The sequence below is a fragment of the Ailuropoda melanoleuca genome, chromosome X (genome assembly GCF_002007445.2).
Source record: "Ailuropoda melanoleuca isolate Jingjing chromosome X, ASM200744v2, whole genome shotgun sequence".
NCBI lineage: Eukaryota > Metazoa > Chordata > Mammalia > Carnivora > Ursidae > Ailuropoda > Ailuropoda melanoleuca.
In genome coordinates, this window is record NC_048238.1 from 37229396 (window position 1) to 37247068 (window position 17673).

Sequence of the window (17673 nt, forward strand, 5' to 3'; positions counted from 1 at the left end):
GGACAGACAGATTTCCACAGGTAAGCGCTGAAGAAGTGCTATCACTTGCTCCGAGCCCACTAAGATCAAGATTTCCAACCTGACAGGGCTCCTGACTGGCTTACTCCGTAGAGCACGTGACTCTTGATCTGGGGGTTGTGAGTTCAAGCCCCACGTTGGGTGCAGAGCTTACTTAAAAAAATAATAATAATAATAAGATAACTGTTTATAAATACCTGGTGTGGGCGCCTGGGTGGCTCAGTGGGTGAAGCGTCTGCCGTTGGCTCAGATCACGATCCCGAGGTCCTGGGATCAAATCCCGCATCGGGCTCTCTGCTCAGCGGGGAGTGTGCTTCTCCCTCTGCTTCTCGCTCCCCCTCTCTCTCTGTCAAATAAAGAAGTAAAATCTTTTTAAAAATAAATAAATAATATACCTGATGCTAAATAAAGTTTCATTAAAACAAAGATTTCCAACTTGAGGAAGAGGAGGCTGAGAGAGTATGGGGTGACAGTCCTGCATTTATTCTTTGGTGACCTAGGCTAGTCTCTCTCCCCTTGGGAACAGTCTGATCTGGAATTTTAATGTCCCTTCCCATACAAACCCAGGGATCCAGGAAAGTAGCATCTTTCTTCTTTCACAGGTGACAGATGCCAGCAAATTACGGGACATTTATTGTTACAGAGCTAAACTAAGTCTATCACTATTGCAGAAATAAGAACAAGATCATTAAATTAGGAGAAACTAAACTCTGATTTGCAAATCTCTTTAATTAAAAATATATTTGGGGCACCTAGGTGGCTCAGTCAGGTGAGCGTCCAACTCTTAATCTCAGCTCAGGTCCTGATCTCAAGGTTCAGAGTTCAAGCCCCACACTGGGCTCCCAGTCAGTACAGCACACATTTCCTGATCTTGGGGTCAAGAGTTGGAGCCCACAATGGGGGTAGAGCTTACTTAAAAAAAAAATGTATATATATATATATATATATATGAAAATGTGTCATGCTGGTACCTTTAGGTTGAAACACTGAACAGGCATGATATTAATAAGTGAACCAATCCTTCCTAAAACACTGCACAACCTTCAGGAGTAATTAGAATGCCACAGCCTTTGAAAATAAACCCTCATCCTCCATTTAGGATAGTGAGCTGTTCAACTCAGAGCCCTCTCAGGGCCACAATGTGGGGAATAAGGGGACACTGGGAAATGGACTTCCTCTGCTTCAACCACAACATCCCTTTATCCCCACTTCCATTCATTTCATATATTCATATATATGTGTACATATATATATACACACACACACACACATATATATGTATATATAGACATAGACATAGACCTAGACACACAATTTCTTTCTTACTCCAAGGCTTAAAATACAGGTAGGATGTATCTACATCACATGCCTCCTGACATGGCGTCCTCTGAAGAACGTAGTTATTTACTTCCTTGGTATTCCTGACAGACATGCAAACCTGTTCTACTGGTGGGAAAACAAGAAGCAAACCCTAACAGAGGGACATTCACGAATGTGCTGGAGTTGGTTCACGCACACAGCTCTGCGAGCTGACCATGCACGGTTCTTTCCAATGGCACATTCAGCAACATCACGTTGGTAGCTTGATGTTAGCCATGGTGGGAGTATTGACACCATGGAAATCGGCAAAGGCTACACAGCAGGACTTTTCCAGACAGACATCTGTTAAACGTTCACCTGCTCACTGCTGGATATTCTGCAAAATAATTGCCTTGTACTCTGAAAATGCCAGTGTCATGAAAGACAAGTAATGCTGAGAAATGTTCCAAAAGAAACACAAGAGCTAAGTGCATGCATAACCACAGATGGGTCCCTGGGCAGTAAAGACATTTGATTCTCCAAGTTATTATTGAAATAATTTGTAAAACTGGAATATGAATTGGAGATTAGATGAAACTTAAATGTATTTCCTAAGAATAAGAACTTTTTTGCATAACGATGGTGTAATTATCAAAATTGGGGAATATAATACAATATTGTTAATGGCGAAAGGAGAAGAATGTATTGAGCATGCTCTCAAATGGTTCAGGAAAAATTCTACTTAGAAATAGAGACAGAGAGGGGAGCCTGGGTGGCTCAGTTGGTTAAGGTCTGCATTCGGCTCAGGTCATGATCCCACAGTCCTGGAATCAAGCTATCAGTCTCCCTGCCCAGTGGGGAGTCCGCTTCTCTCTCTGCCTCTGCCCTCCCTCTTCCCGCTTGTACTCTCTCTCTCTAATAAATAAATTCTAAGAAAAAAAGAAGAAGAAGAAGAAGAAGAAGAAGAAGAAGAAAGAAAGAAAGACAGACAGACAAAAAATGATAAAAAAACAAAGTGGCAAGAAGTTTCCAGTTGGTGCATGAGGATAAAGGTATACAGAAATCTTGATACTCTCCCTGGAATGAATCATAAATTTGTTACACATATTGTTTCCACTTTTTATTTTGAGATAAGTTCAAACTTGGTGCAGGGCAACCTATTCAACCTTGCCGATCCTCAAAGAAATACACAGTAAACAGTAAAGTCACACTTTACACCATGAAAATAATAGAACCACTTAAAATGTTGACACCCAAGGCTGGCAAGTGAGGTGGAAATGTTTGGTGCATTTTAAATTGCCACAAACACTTTGGAAAGCAATCTAGCAATATCTCAAAAGCTGCCTAAACATTCATAACCCTTTGACTAAGCAGGCCTTCTTCTCAAATTTGAGTCTGCTCTGTAGTGCAAAAATTACAAACCAGCACCACTGCCCTATAGAAACACAATTAATTGAGTAGGAGCACTTGGGTGGCTCAGTCAGTTGAGTGTCCGACTCTTGATTTCAGCTGAGGTCATGATCTCAGGGTCATGGGATCAAACCCTGTGTCGGGCTCCACGCTAAGCAGGGAGTCTGCCTGACCCTCTCCCTCTGCTCCTTCCCCTGCTTGTGCTCTCTCTATATACATAAAAATAAATAAATAAAATATTTTTCAAAAAAAAGAAATATAATTGAGTAAACCTTGGCACAGAAATCCATGAAAAATTATAATTATTAAGACTACATAACATGAAAAAATTATTTTTCCATGAAAAAATCAGAATATAAAATAATCTATAACTACAAAATCATTTAAAATGTACCTGAGAACAAATATTGGAAGGGGCACAGAACAATGAAAGCAGTTGCCCCATTAGTGTGGTGCAACTGAGGGAAAGATATTTTCTACTTGAAACATCTTTTAACTTATGATTTATAGTTAAATGGTCATAAATATCTTAACTTTCAACTTGTTCTTTAAGGTTAAAAATACTGCAACATTTAGGGGAACTGGGGTGGCTCAGATGGTTAAGCGTCTACCTTTGGCTCAGGTCATGATCCAGGGTCCTGGGATCGATTCCCCGTCTGGCTCCTGGCTCAGCAGGGAGTCTGCTTCTCCCTCTCCCTCTCCCCCTGCTCATGCTCTCTCTTTCTACAAAAAATACTGCAACATTTAACTGAACCAGTTCAGTCCGGGGTGGGATTTGAACTCATAACACTGACTCTACCATGCCATCTTCCCATGGCCTGCAGCTGCATTGCCAAAATAGCGAAGTGTGGATCTTTTGGGACCACCGACAGGACTCTTCCTTTTTTTGACACCCTTCCTCTGAATATTCCTCATCTCAGGTGCATGCCCCTTGCTCTCCAACAGGTAAGGAAGGCATGTATCGCACGTAGGTACTCCCCACAAAACATGAGATGTCACGTTTCCACTCTTAAGAGGATTCACGTTTTCAAAATAATCATTAAGTGTTAACAGAATACAGCCAAACACGCAGGCTCGTGCGAGATGCTGTAGGCTTCAAAATACAGTGACCAGGAAAAGAAGGCACAACAAAGTCATTGCTCAGAACAAATTTCAAAGGTACCTGGTGGGGCGGCGGGGAGAGAGGGTGGGAGAGGCGATCCCACGTGACGCCCTGGAATGATGTTCCAGGAGCAGCCAGCATCACCTGGTGCTCCTGTTCTGAGACAGCACGTCTCAGAACAGACTCACACATGTGCTATTTTTCTTCCTCCATTCCCCTGTCAGCTCAGGCACCCGCAAATGTGATATCATTCTTCATTCTGAGTTTTTCTTTCTACCAGTCACTTGTTCGTAAATTTCCCTCACTGCATCACTGAAATCTGTCGCAACATTCCTGATAAATTCCTCACGCCCTTACCTCCCCCATCATCCATAATATTATCTCCTTCTTTTCGAGGAATGCGCATGATATTCAGCTCTGAAGACACTAGCCATGGGTTTCTCACTGTTCATCTTACACGTGCAGGGGGGAGAAAAATTCGGCTCTCTAACTAATTGGATCATCTCCATGCATTTTTAAGAAAGGGTGCAAAATGGTCAAGCTCGCTTCCAAGAAGTCTTCAAGGCATCTCTTCAACGGTTTTTCTGAACTCCGTTTCTCTGCTCACTCTCTCTCTCTCATTAGCTCTCATTTCTTCTCCTGCAAAGCTGAAGAGTGAGGGTCAGGGAGAGAGGATGTGGGACAGGCTGTTTTGACAGGTGCAATTGAAAAGGAGACGTTCGTTGTAGCCATAAACGAGCTGTTTTGGAAGCTTTCCCTCTGAAACAGTTTCCGTAACACAGAGAACACTTAATGCAATCATATAGCTTATAGTAAATGTGTAACAAGTGTGGGCATAAATACTGCTCTTTTTATTCTCTGGCTATGCATAATGTGAGCTGGCACAGAAGAGAAATACAGAGACCCAACCATCTGAGTGAAGAAATACCCTTTCCGCCATGGGACTGCCCAGTGCAGAAGCTGGCCAAGTCTCTCCTGGTCACCCAAGAGGAGCTGACCATAAGATGGGGCATCACATCATCATCTGTTCTGTCTCCTTCATCCTAACACCCTCCTTCCTTTCGCTGCTCATTTCTAGTGGAGGTTGCCATTTGGGTGTAATCCACACCCCATCTGAAAACCAAAGGATGTCTCCAGCTACTGAGACTACCGATGGTAGATAGCCTGCTGCTTTCAGAGCCCCTTTGGGCATTGGTTCAGCTAGAAAGAGTCCCCTACCCAAGATTTTCCCTGCTACCCATCCAGTAACTGCCCCACATAGGAGTATAATGGCCCTGTACACTCACACCGCATCTTAGGACAACTCTGAAGGACCACCCCAAGTTCAGAGCTCCATGTGGGGTTGACTGGGAAATCAGGTGAGACTGCATTGCAAGCCAACTTCTCCCTCTGCCCAAGCCTGCTTTCATCCTCTCCCTGCACGTGAGAAATACCCTGCATGCTCATCTGTCTTTTATCTTGATTCCCAGGGAATTCAACCTGCCAACACTACCTTAGGTGTTTCAAGAAGAGAGATTTCATACACGGAATTAAGTTACCAAAATGTTGGGTACTCCGAGAAGTAAAGAGGGGAAGGTGGGGTTTATTCCTCAGAGGTCAGGAAGAAGCTTCTACTGACCAGGGAGATTCCAAGCACTGTGTTGACTAGTCTGGGGAAGAGATCACATATGGAGCCATTGATGAAATGAGCCAACCCCCAATTAACTGTGTGATTCTCTGCAACTCTTCTCCAAGATTCAGATGGCCTCTGCCTAAGACAAACAGTCAAATTAAGTGAGGATGTGATAGGAATCATCCTTCCCACCATCTTTCAAAATTTTCATGGTGACACCAATATTTACAGTTGCCCTGCTTTGGGTTTATTCTCCTGGTAGGGGGGGAAAGTCCCAGGAGTTTTCACTTGGCCATGCCTACCATAATGGCAGTTAACGCTATGAATATGGGAGTCAAAGTAGGGATTCTGCCAGATGCTGAGAATATCTATCCCAGCCATAATTCCAGAACTTGGGAAATAACCACAGTCTCAGCTTGAAACTCCATTCGTCACCTAACCTCTGGCTATCATCTGATTGGTAAGCTACAGCAACATCTGACAATTCCAGGATGACATGAGCCTCTAATGGGCAATCCTTAATGAGACTCTCTTTCCCATTCCCCAGTCCGTGAGCACTCTGACAAATGGCTCCACGTCCCCTGGAGGAAAGTTCTGAGGCATATTTGTAGCATACGCTTAGGACAATGTCACAGGGATCCTCCTTCCAGGGGACCCAATACCTGTTTATTCAAGGTGCTCTGTTTCTGTGACCTGGCTCAGGTCTGAGGACGGGGCCAGAAGCAATGATCCTCATTGTTATTATTTAAGTCAGGCCTCTTTACTCGACCTAGATATCCCAGCCCCGAATCATACAGATCCTACACTACTTCGGTAGGTGTTGTGGGTACTCTAGGGCACCCCTCAGAAATCCATCCCCTTCTTTTAAGACCGAAGCACTCATTCCCCCTCATTGTTGAGGGCTGACAGCCAACCGTTCTCAACTGACTCCCTCCTTGAGGCTTGTCTGGGCCTGAAGAAAGAAGAGCCTTGCCAAAGATCAGGTCCTCTTTGAAGAACAGTCTGGATCTGATGACTGGCCACTGCAGAGGCATGAAGTCCAGGCAACGTTGCCCCAAATCAGAACCGTCTGCAGCTCCACAGAATGAGCTTCGGAGCTCGCCGTAGGATTAGTCGTAGCCTCTGTTGTGACCATGTCACAACTCAGCCTTTCCCTCCGCCTAATCCTGCTTCCTTCTCTCCCCCATGGGTGTCAATCCCAGCAGCAGTCCTCAGTAAAATTTCACAGCGCACATCTTGCCTCAGAATTTGGTCCTGAGGAAGCCGAACTGTGACAATGGACTGGTAACTTTTTTCAGTTAGAGACGCAGAAATCCATGAGCCATCCCCAGAGTTCCCTACACAACAAAACGTCCTCATTGCCACTCCAGCTCCGCTGTTCCTAACAGTAATTGGACCCATTTTGTCTCTAGTGGTTCAGTGTCTCCCCTTGGCCTTTACCATTCTGCGTTTCCATCCTTCCCGGTGAAATGAGGAAGTCCAACTCAAAGGGAGCCTCTCCCACCATCACTGCAAATCTAAAGAAGGCAGCTCTGATGAAGGGTTTAAGTCCCATTGCCATGCATTCCTCAGTGCCTTGAGAAGGGAGGAGGTCATTTTCATCTTGCCGGCGGATACAGTGGGAGAAGTAGGGGAATGGACACACCCAATAAATTCACACCAACGTTCTCATTTTTCTGAGTTCTTGAGTTCCTTCAGGCTACTTCTGGCATCTCAACCTTAGAGGTCACTCCTGTGTGAGATCTTAGTCAACCATCCCAGCCATTTCCGGTAATACATGGAACCAAATCTGTCTGGACTGTCCAGACTGTTGAGTTTCCGAATGAAGCAAAAACTATTTATTAATAGGGAGAGGTAGCCAATGCTACCTTTCACCTTCTCTGGTCTCGTACCTTTCGAACTCATTCTCATACAGACTTCCCAGACTATCATGGGTAAAATTTAGCAGGAAGCTTGCTGTTTTACCGATGTTTAAACTATCTTCCCCACTCTGCCTTTGAATTTGTCCCTTACTGAGCGTAATATGGCAGGAGTCCAGTTATGAGTCTGGATTGACTGGAAGGTGGTGGCCATGGGTTTTAATGAAACTTGGCATCCCCTGGTAAGGTTATTTCCTCCAACAAGGTTAACACAGGGTCTTCACAGACGAGAAGAGTCACATCCACCCTGAGACAAGTGCCCGGGAGTTTCTGCCCAGGTCCGTATTCACAACTCAGTGGTTCTCCTTCTGAATGCAAAGTTGGGTCTCACATTTCTTCTCTCCCCACTGCCCAGTGGACACTCACATATACAGACACAGCACATTTATATTTTCATGGAATTTCGCCTTAAGCTTGTCATTAGGTACCATCCGTTTTCATCTCTCACTGTCATCAAGATTTACTCAAGGTAAAAATCACAAGAGAGATAACCCTGGATTCTATAGCATGTGGGTTCATCCTGCCATGAAGCAGTTAAAGTTGAGTGACCAGAGTCCAGGGACAGATGCCAGGTTTCCCACATTGACCTTGGGCTGCTTTATTCATCCATGTAAAGAGGGTCTAATTATTGACATACATATCTCACTTTCCTAAGTCCTTGTATGTGCACAACTGTGTTACAAAAAAAAAAAAAAGGCAAGAGCTCTTCTAGGACTTACAAAGCTGATATATTGACGGTGAGTAAAAACATTACATCTTTTGTAAATGGTAATAAAGCTCCAAATCCAAGCCCTAAATCCTAGTAACTTGCCTGAGGTCACACATTTGGAAGAGCCGGGTTCTACACTCAGATTTGCCTCTGCCTAACTCCCATGTGGTCTCTGTCTGGACAGAGGAGAAAGTACATCATGCTTGCATTCAAAACAAAGGTAGAGGAAAACAAATCCCAAAACACAGAAATAATAAAGGTAGAAATCCCCATTTAGTTTCTGTTTAAAAAGCAAGAATCAGGGGCGCCCGGCTGGCTCAGTTGGTGGAGCATGCAACTCTTGATCTCAGATTTGTGAGTTCGAGCCCTACGCTGGGTGTAGAGATGACTTAAAAATAAAAATTATAGGGGTGCCTGGGTGGCTCAGTCGTTTAAATGGGCAGCTCTTGAATTGGGCTCCGGTCATGATCTCGGGGTCCTGGGATCGAGCCCCACATCGGGCTTCATACTCAGTGGGGAGTCTGCATGAGGATTCTCTCTCTCCCTCTCCCTCTGCCCCTCCCCCCGCTCACTCGCGCTCTCTCTCTCTCAAATGAATAACTCAATCCGTAAAATAAAATTTTTAAAAAATAAAATAAAAAGCAAGCATCAGCACTTGGGAAGCAGCATGAAGTAGGGAGTTACAGATGACTGTTCATTCTCTAAGGAGCACTTAAAATCAAACCCCATAGGTCAGCACCCCAAGACTTGATCATTAACCCAGCAGGATCTGGCTCCTCATCTGAATGTAAAACCCAAGGACTCCAGAACCTGAGCATCTTTATACACAAAGCATCATGCTTTGGGAATTCAGCATGTGTTTGTGGTTAAGATATTTCTCTGCCATGAATGTTATTTATTCTTCTGATTACTCAATTTCCTTAGATTCCACTTATAGGATTTAAAAAGAAAGAGGCAGATCTTCAACAAAGCATCCATTTCATTATTGCAACTTGCAAGGGGGTAATTCTTGTCCATGCCATTGCTGGAAGTTGGGAATTCATTCTTAGTTTGTAATAGGAAAAAAATCCCCTAGCCTAATGCAAAACAAAATCATGTAAAAGAAGACAGAGTTCTTGCCTCCCCCAACTCATTTGCAATTCTAATGTTCACTCATATTTTAGGCACTGATGTATGATGAAGCTGCTTATTTTCTGGAGTCAAATGTGGCATGATTATTTTTTTCCCTTCTCTCTTCTTCAGTCTCTCGGGGGCACTTAAAATCAAACAGTCTAGTTCACCATCAACTTAACTCTAACACTTTCTTTGCAATGATTGGAAGATTTTCTCGAAATTAAAATTTACTCTAACAGCAAGGCACTTCTCACTGTTTTTTTTTTCCGGTTTTAACAGTATTAAGATATTAACAAGTGCAATGAACACAATGGGTACATTTCTGTCTCATTTGTCTGAAGTATAACAAAAAGGAGAAGTTAAGTAAAGTCTTGGAAAATCCCAACTCCCAACTTCGATAAATAGAATCTGTTAATGTAGGGCTGGTTATTAAAGATAGTATGTTTAAAGACTATTTGCCTAGAAAATGTATAATTGAAGATGCTAAGAATATCAGACACTAAAAATCTATCAAGGAAATACACGCATTACTAAATTTTTATTGGTGCCTTAGAGATTCCTAATGATACAGCAAACACTGTGGCCTTGTATTGAAAGTATCTTGCCAAGTAATCTTGAAGTAATGGGGCTAATGCCGTGTTGTCTGAAGAATGTAATAAAAGGACTCTCTGCCACTTCTTTTCGATAACTAGTGAACAGGTCCCCAGCAATCCTGTGGCCCAGACGTAGCAGAAATACAACCCAAGCCGTGCCTTCTTTTCTAACAGGTAAGGAAAAGAAAAACAAACAGAATTGTCTAGCACAGGGGTGGCTCTTTACTGCAATCTTCAGATAGTATACCAGACCTGTACACAAAATGAGCCTTTCATGAGATGAACTAAATAATGTACCTGGGATCTGAAAAAGTTACAGTGAATGTGTATTGTTTATAGATGTAAGAATTGAGAAACCTGGTTCACCTAGTTAAGTAAATGAACACCAGCAGATTTACTCTAGCAAAGTCACTCCAATCCAAGTTATATGCTAAAAGTCACATCAGTGTTTATGTCATCAGACAGCAGTTTCAGGGGCACCTGGGTGGCTCCAACAGTTTAGCGTCTGCCTTTGGTTCAGATCATGATCCCAAATCCTGGGATCGAGCCCCATATCGAGCCCCACATCCAGCTCCCTGCTCAGCAGGGAGTCTGCTTCTCCCTCTCCCTCTGCTCCCCCCACTTGCGGGCTTGCACTCACGCGCTCTCTCGATCCCTCTCTCAAGTAAGTAAAATCTTAAAAACAAGAAAGTATTTTTAATGACATAGTACTCGGTAACTTAATTAGGTCCTCCTTAAATTAACTCCAAAAGAAGGAGCCAGAAAGCACATGATTTTTTTTAAGTGATCTCTACATACAATGTGGGGCTTGAACCTACAAGCCCGAGATTAAGAGTCATACACTCGACCAACTGAGCCAGCCAGGCGCCTCGCAAAGCATGCGATTTGCACATGGATGTGTTATACAGTCAAATGAGTCACTCACTTTCTCCTCTTCTGGGAAGCATGTACAAAAGCCTTTACTAGGGGAGCCTGGCTGGCTCTGTCAGAAGAACGTACAACTCTTGATCTCGGGGTCCTGAGTACAAGCCCCATGCTGGGTATAGAGATTACTTAATAAATCATTAAAAAAATTTTTTTAAGGCTTTACTGAATTCCATAGAATGGCAACTCATTACTCCTGTTATTCTTTCACTTAGAGGCACCTTGTCTAATACCATATACATAGAACGGACCAGGAAAATTGCAGTATTATTCAGTTTTTATATACTGCTTTTATCTTATCATATAATTTACTCTTTTCACTAAAACCCTGGAGTGAAAACAGACATTAAGACATTGGGAAATGAAATGTCTCATTTTGAATCTTGCTATTGAGAATGTAAAATGCATGGGGCACCTGGGTGGCTCAGTCGTTAAGCGTCTGCCTTTGGCTCAGGGCGTGATCCTGGAGTCCTGGGATCGAGCCCCACATCAGGCTCCTCCGCTGAGAGCCTGCTTCTTCCTCTCCCACTCCCCCTGCTTGTGTTCCTTCTCTCGCTGGCTGTCTCTCTCTCTCTGTCAAATAAGTAAATAAAATCTTTAAAAAGAAAAAAAAAGAGAAAATGTAAAATGCAGAAGAAACGAGCTTTGTAAAAGATTGAGGTTTCCCGTCATATTCTTTGTTTCATTTACTTTTTTGTTGGTTTTCATAATTCTTTCAACATTTTCCTGAATGTTCATATTCTTAGAAACTGACATTTCAGACTTCTGACCTCCAAAACCGTAAGATAGCAAATCTGTATTGTGTTAAGCCCTTAAATTTATGTTAATTTGTTACACCCAGTAAGAGGTAACTCAACAAAAGGTCTCAGCCTATTCCATGAGAAGCTCTGAAGTTGGAATGGCCTTTCAGAGTTATCCCAAGTTGGGCTGATGAACTGGGCCCTCTGTACCCCTAAACAGACCATCCACGGGATGCAGTCTACCCACCCAAACCCCAAAAAAGTGACCTTGAGCAAGCACTTTATCTTTAAGTAAACTCTATGCCCAATGTGGGACTTGAACTCACCACCCCAAGATCAAGAGTCGCATGTTCTACCAACTGAGCCAGCCAGGTCCCCCTAGCAAGGTGGTGTTTTCAACCAAAGGCAATTCCCAGAGAGGGCTGACAGCACTCCCAGAAGTAGGGGGATCAGGACTTAAGTCCTGGAAGGACGAGAAGATAGATCTGGACAGCATAGCATGGAATCCACTGTACTCAGAAAATCTAAGTATTGTCCCCATCCTCACTTCCAGCTCTTACAGGACTGATATGTAGTTCCCAGGGGGGTAAGCCAATTTGGTTAGATGTGTTATTACAAGGCAAACGAAATTCCTTTATCCTATTCTCACGCCAGCATTCTTGAGCTTACTGGCTTTGTTGGGCGGGGCAAGCCTCCATTCCCCTGGGTTGCTGAAGTTAAGAAAAGCCTCTGAGTGCAGATATTCCCCGAAACTACTCAAGGAACCAGATCAATACAATTATCCTGAAACATGCTAAAAGTAAGAGAGAGACTGTTTAGCTGAGGACTCTAGAGGAAACATTAGGAATTCATTTTCAGAAACACATTTCTAAAGCTGAGTTCTCCAAAGACCTTATCAAAGGATGCAATACTAATCTCACACATGTTGTCAATGTCATTGGTTGAAATATTAGGAGAAACTGTTCAATTAATATTGGGGGGGTAAAGAGTGAGCTTGTTTTTAATTCAGCAAGAGTTACTTTGTCGGCCAGTCTGCATTTTATCGCTATTATCTATGAATGCATGAGCCTTAGAACATAAAAATACAACTATACCCCAATCCTGCCTAGGGTGTGAAATAGTTCCACTTTCACACGTTCCAACCTTCATTACACTTTGAGTTAATTCGGTAGTCTCCTCCACTTGTCCTGCTCCTAGCCACCATTCCAATCTGTTCTGCATACCGTCACCATATTAATCCTTCTGAACGACATCTTCCATTATGCCATGCTTTTATTCAAACCCTTTGAAAATCTCCTCAATGTCAGACTAGTTGCAAAGCCATCTCCCTGGAAATAGAGGCCCTCCATAGGAGGTCTCCAGAACACCTTTCCAGCTTTCCCGCTGGCCCCTCTATGCTGGGACCCAGCCAAATGGTATCGCTTTTTTTTTTTTAATTTATTTATCTGAGAGACAGAGACAGAGCACCGCAGGGGGAGAGGTTAAGGGAGAAGCAGACTCCCCGCTAAGCAGGGAGCCTGATGCTGGACTCGATCCCAGGACCCTGGGATCATGACCTGAGCCGAACGCAGACGCCCAACCGACTGAGGCACCCAGGTGCCCCAAATCATAGTGTTTCTTAAACGTTTCACTGGCCTGCTTTTTTTCAACCAGGCACACTTTACCCATTCTTGGTAGTTTATATCAAAGCCATCAGTGAAAGTAAACATCAAAAATGGAAGCATAAAGCCTTTGCTGATTCAATGAACTAGATGGGATCTCTCCCACTTGAGCATTCTCAAGAATGTTCCTGTCCTGGTTAGGCACTATTTTGATTGCAGGTAAGAGAAACCTGCTCAAGTGGTTGAAAGAAAAAGGACAGTTCATCTGAAACATAAAGGCGTATCATAAAATCCAAAGTCCCAAATGGCAGCCACAGCTCATGAGATTCAAGAGAAAAACCAACCCAGAAAAGCAAAACAGAGTGCTATGAAAAAGATGAAAGCAGTTCTCAGAAATTGAACACATGATTTATGGCAATACGAATAAATGGGCTGGGTAGCAGAATGGACATAGTTGAAGAAATTACCTGGGAGAATCACACTGCTCCGTCTTCTAGGGCAACAATTAATTCAGCAAAAAGATGCAGAGCAAGTAAAGGCAGAAAATGAAAGATGGGGGGAGGGAGGTTACAGATACTGAAATTTTAAATGTTGACAGAAAAACATTAGTTCATAACCCAAAAAAAATTTCAACTTAATAGCAGACACTAGCATGGATAGAAGACGAATAGCTTCCAAAATACTAGCGGCAGGGCGCAGCAAAGCCAGGTTGCGGGGGGGAGTGTTCATTAGGAATAAAGGCATCTTGTTTGCTCATTTGTCATTATTGCCAAAATAACAGATGGCAAGGGAACTTAGTTTTAATTTGCACTTTTGCATTACTGGTAAGGTTACATATCTTTTCATATGTTTATTGGGTTATTCATATTTCTTCTGTAAACTGCCCGTATATATGCTTTGCCCATATGTCTATTGGGTGCTTTGTCTTTTTTATTGATTTATAGTACTCTTTATATGTTATGAATATTAAAACCTGGTCTGATAGACTGAGAGAAAATGAAGTATATTATTTCTTGTCCTTAAACTTTCTTATTTTTTTGCCAGAACACGTTTTTTATTATTTAAAAGAAATGTGCTAGAGGAAGATATAGGTGAAGGCTATCGTGATATTAGTGTTGGAAAGTCCTTTTATTTTTCTTCCTCTGTGATTTCTTTCCTTAAAGAAAAAAATAAACAGGAAAATATGAACAGATCTAAGCACACAGGTATACTTAAATTCTACGTGGAACACAAGGAAGAGGAGATGGTAGTCATATGATGCTTACTACCTGCCCGGCACAAGCCTAAATTCTTCATCTTGATTAAATTGTTCCTTCAGCACAACTATTTTTTTTTTAAGATTTTATTTATTTATTTGACAGAGACAGCCAGCCAGAGAGGGAACACAAGCAGGGGGAGTGGGAGAGGAAGAAGCAGGCTCCTAGCAAAGGAGCCTGACGTGGGACTCGATCCCAGAACGCCAGGATCACGCCCTGAGCCAAAGGCAGACGCTTAACGATTGCGCCACTCAGGCACCCCAACTATTTTTTTTTAAGATTTTATTTATTTGACAGAGAGAGCAAGAGAGCACAAGCAGGGGGAACAGCAGAGAGAGAGGGAGAAACAGGCTCCCCACCGAGCAGGGAGCCTGACACGGGGCTCAATCCCAGGACCCTGGGATCATGACCTGAGCTGAAGGCAGACGCTTAACCATCTGAGCCACCCAGGCGCCCCAAGCACAACTACTTGTGATCAGATATTATCAGTGTCCTCTACATTTGACAACGAGAAAACAGGCACAGAGAGGTTAAGTACTTGCCCAAGGCCACAGAGCAGGTAAATGGCAAAAGAAAGAATTGAACGGAGGCAGTCTGGTTCCCAGGCCCATCCTTTAAAACTCTGGGCTGGGGTGCCTGGGTGGCTCAGCCGGTGAAGCATCTGCCTTCGGCTCAGGTCATGATCCCAGGGTCCTGGGATCGAGCCCCACATCAGGCTCCCTGCTCAGCAGGGTACCTGCTTCTCTCTCTGCCTCTCCTCCCTACTTGCACATGCTTTCTCTCTCTCTCTCACAAAAATAAACAAAACCTTAAAAAAAAAAAACCCTCTGGGCTGTACATCTACCTCTCAGAGAAACTCTGCAGAAAAAGAACTTTCCAGAGCACAAGGAAGTTGCACGTGGACATATTTTCCACTGCCACCTGAGTAGTGATCCTGCTTTCTTCCCTGTGACGGTATTGTCTTGGGGCTGCTGAACTTGGCTCAAGAAACAGGAGAAGCCGATGTTTGTGAAAATTGCCATAATCTGAACTGCACGGATTCTGGGTGCCTGTTCTCACAGAGCATTTATGTCAGGCATAGTACAAAAGGTGTACAGCATAGCAACAAATGAGCTGTTTTGTGATTTCCATACCCTAATCAGGGCACCCAGCTGCCTCTGATAATCCTCCAGCAAGTCCAAACCAAAACACGCTGCATCTGTCCCTTCTCTGTGCAGTACCTCATTTCTGTTAAGTTCTGAATCCTAGATTTATATACATTGGGAATTATAAGAGGAGGGACAGAGAAAGTGTGGTGTGGGTGTGTGTGTAAATGCAACAAACCAGAATCTATGTGAAAAAACAGTAACAATAAAAAGAGTCCTGCTGTGAATCATAAACCTGCATTTAACGGAATAAATAATAAATGTAATATCCTGTGTCAGTCATGGTCCCAGCAGGAAACAGATGGCACACTCAAATCAGGAGAATTTAAAGAGGGATTGTTATAGGTAATATCCCCGGGGAGGCAGACTGAGTTGGAGATTCTCGAAGGGGAAGATTATCCTGAAGTGCTCTGAAGAGGGGCACTCGGGGAAGAAAGGGAAGCAGAACTGGGCAGAGGGAGAAGGTGAGCCATCCCACCCAAGGTCTCGGGGGAGTGTCATGGGAGCCCTGCAGCCGGAAGGGTCCTTCAGAGTTGCCCCAAGCTGGGCTGAGGAGGCCAGGCCTCGATGCCCCCTGCCCTGACCAGTCACTGGCTATCGGCTGCCCCTGGGGAAAAAGGCATAACCTTGGGAAAGGTGGCCCCTTCAGGAGAGAACAATTCCCAGAAAGGAGAGTCCTGACACCGGAGGGCATCTAGCGGACTCAGTCCTCCTCCACTCCACCCCCGAAGAGGGATTTTAGCAAAACAGCCCAGCAGCCACTATGGGGTCTCCTGAAGAAACTGCTTCTGGAAGCACATGCACAGTGTCTGGAAAACTATCAGAGAACGTCATTCACACCGAGAGATAGGAAGTCTTGGACGTCGCCCCTGTGAGACTGAACGGAAAACAGACAATGGTCAGGCCAAACAGAAACACTGAACTCCCCCCCCATAATGTACAGCGACCAGGGCAGGAAACCAACACACCATATGCCGCGACCGGTCCAGAAAGCCAGCCTACGGGCTAGAAGTCAGACCTGGAAGTGTCAGACTGCTGTCTCCAGCAATCATCCAGGAGGCCGAACAGTAACTCCTGTAATTATTGGCCCGAAAAGGCCCAGACGACTAAATCACTGGCAGTTTCCCTAGTTCCTGTCCCCGCTTCCAAGTTAGGACCCAGGGGAGAGAGACAAGCACGCACCCCTCACCAGGACGTAAGACGCCCCGCTTCTAGTCTGCCACCTCTTGCTTGCCCATGGCAGCAACCTCCGATCACGACACACCTGCAGCCTCCCTCTTCTTCCAAGACAGAGCTTTCCCACCTCTCTGCCTGCCTTTGAGTGTCTGCCAGAACACAAGGGATGGTGGCGGACTCCCTTGCTACAGCAAGCGTTGAACGGAGAGCTTTTGTTCTCACATGGGTGCTCTTCCTTCATTTCCACACAACAAAGCCTCCCCGGAGAAGAGGAGCACAGTGAGGGGACAATTTGCCTCGTCCTGAGGCATCTGGATCCAAACCCGGAGCTTCAGAAAGCCAGCCAAGAACTTTCTTGGCTTTACAAAGGACGTATCGTACCTACACCAACTTGCTTTTTTGAGACACATCTAGGTGGATGGCAGGAATGGAAAAAAAGAGCAGGTCCGAGGCTCAGGACACAAATGACTGAAGGAAGAGCTTCCAAAATACCAGAGTGGAAAAGAGACTTCAGTGTTAGCAGTCCCGTTGACAAGCTACCCTCTTAGTTATCCAAGTATTTCACAGGAGCAGATCCCCTGGGGTAAGGTACTTTGCCCAAGTTCCGGATCTGGTATGAGGGGATTATTTGGAGAGGAATGAGATTCAGGGGGAAAGAGTTCCTTTCTAAGTACAAAGCAGACACTCCCTGTGTCCTCTTCTTCTCACCATGAATCCCATGCCCATGGAAACCAAACTGGGGAGTACCTTCTGTCAGAAAGGAGGGGCTTCTCAGATCTCCTTGTTGTTCCAGCACATCCCCACTTAAGAACAGAACCTTGGAGCCATACACTAGCTTTATTCGCCCAGAGAAATGACTCAAGCTGGACATTTTCCAAATTATAACAGGCCAGTGGGAACGGTCAGGGAAGAGGAAAAGGGGCAAATTGCGCCATCAAATAATTTGGTAGCGGTTAACTGTATGGCGTCAAGCTGGGCCTGGGTGAAACAAACTCATTAACCCTCATTAACACCTCAGCAGCAGGCCTTAGTTTACCCTATTAGCTGGATTTAGAA

General features: G+C 44.2%; 1 long non-coding RNA gene across 1 annotated transcript in view; it reads right to left on the reverse strand.

Moving 5' to 3' along the window:
• Positions 1-304: 304 nt before the first annotated feature.
• Positions 305-17673, reverse strand: part of LOC117797465 — a 97448-nt gene continuing 80079 nt past the window's right edge. Inside the window, exon 4 of the long non-coding RNA XR_004622469.1 lies at positions 305-364. This is a non-coding gene — a long non-coding RNA (uncharacterized LOC117797465). The remainder of the gene's footprint in view (positions 365-17673) is intronic.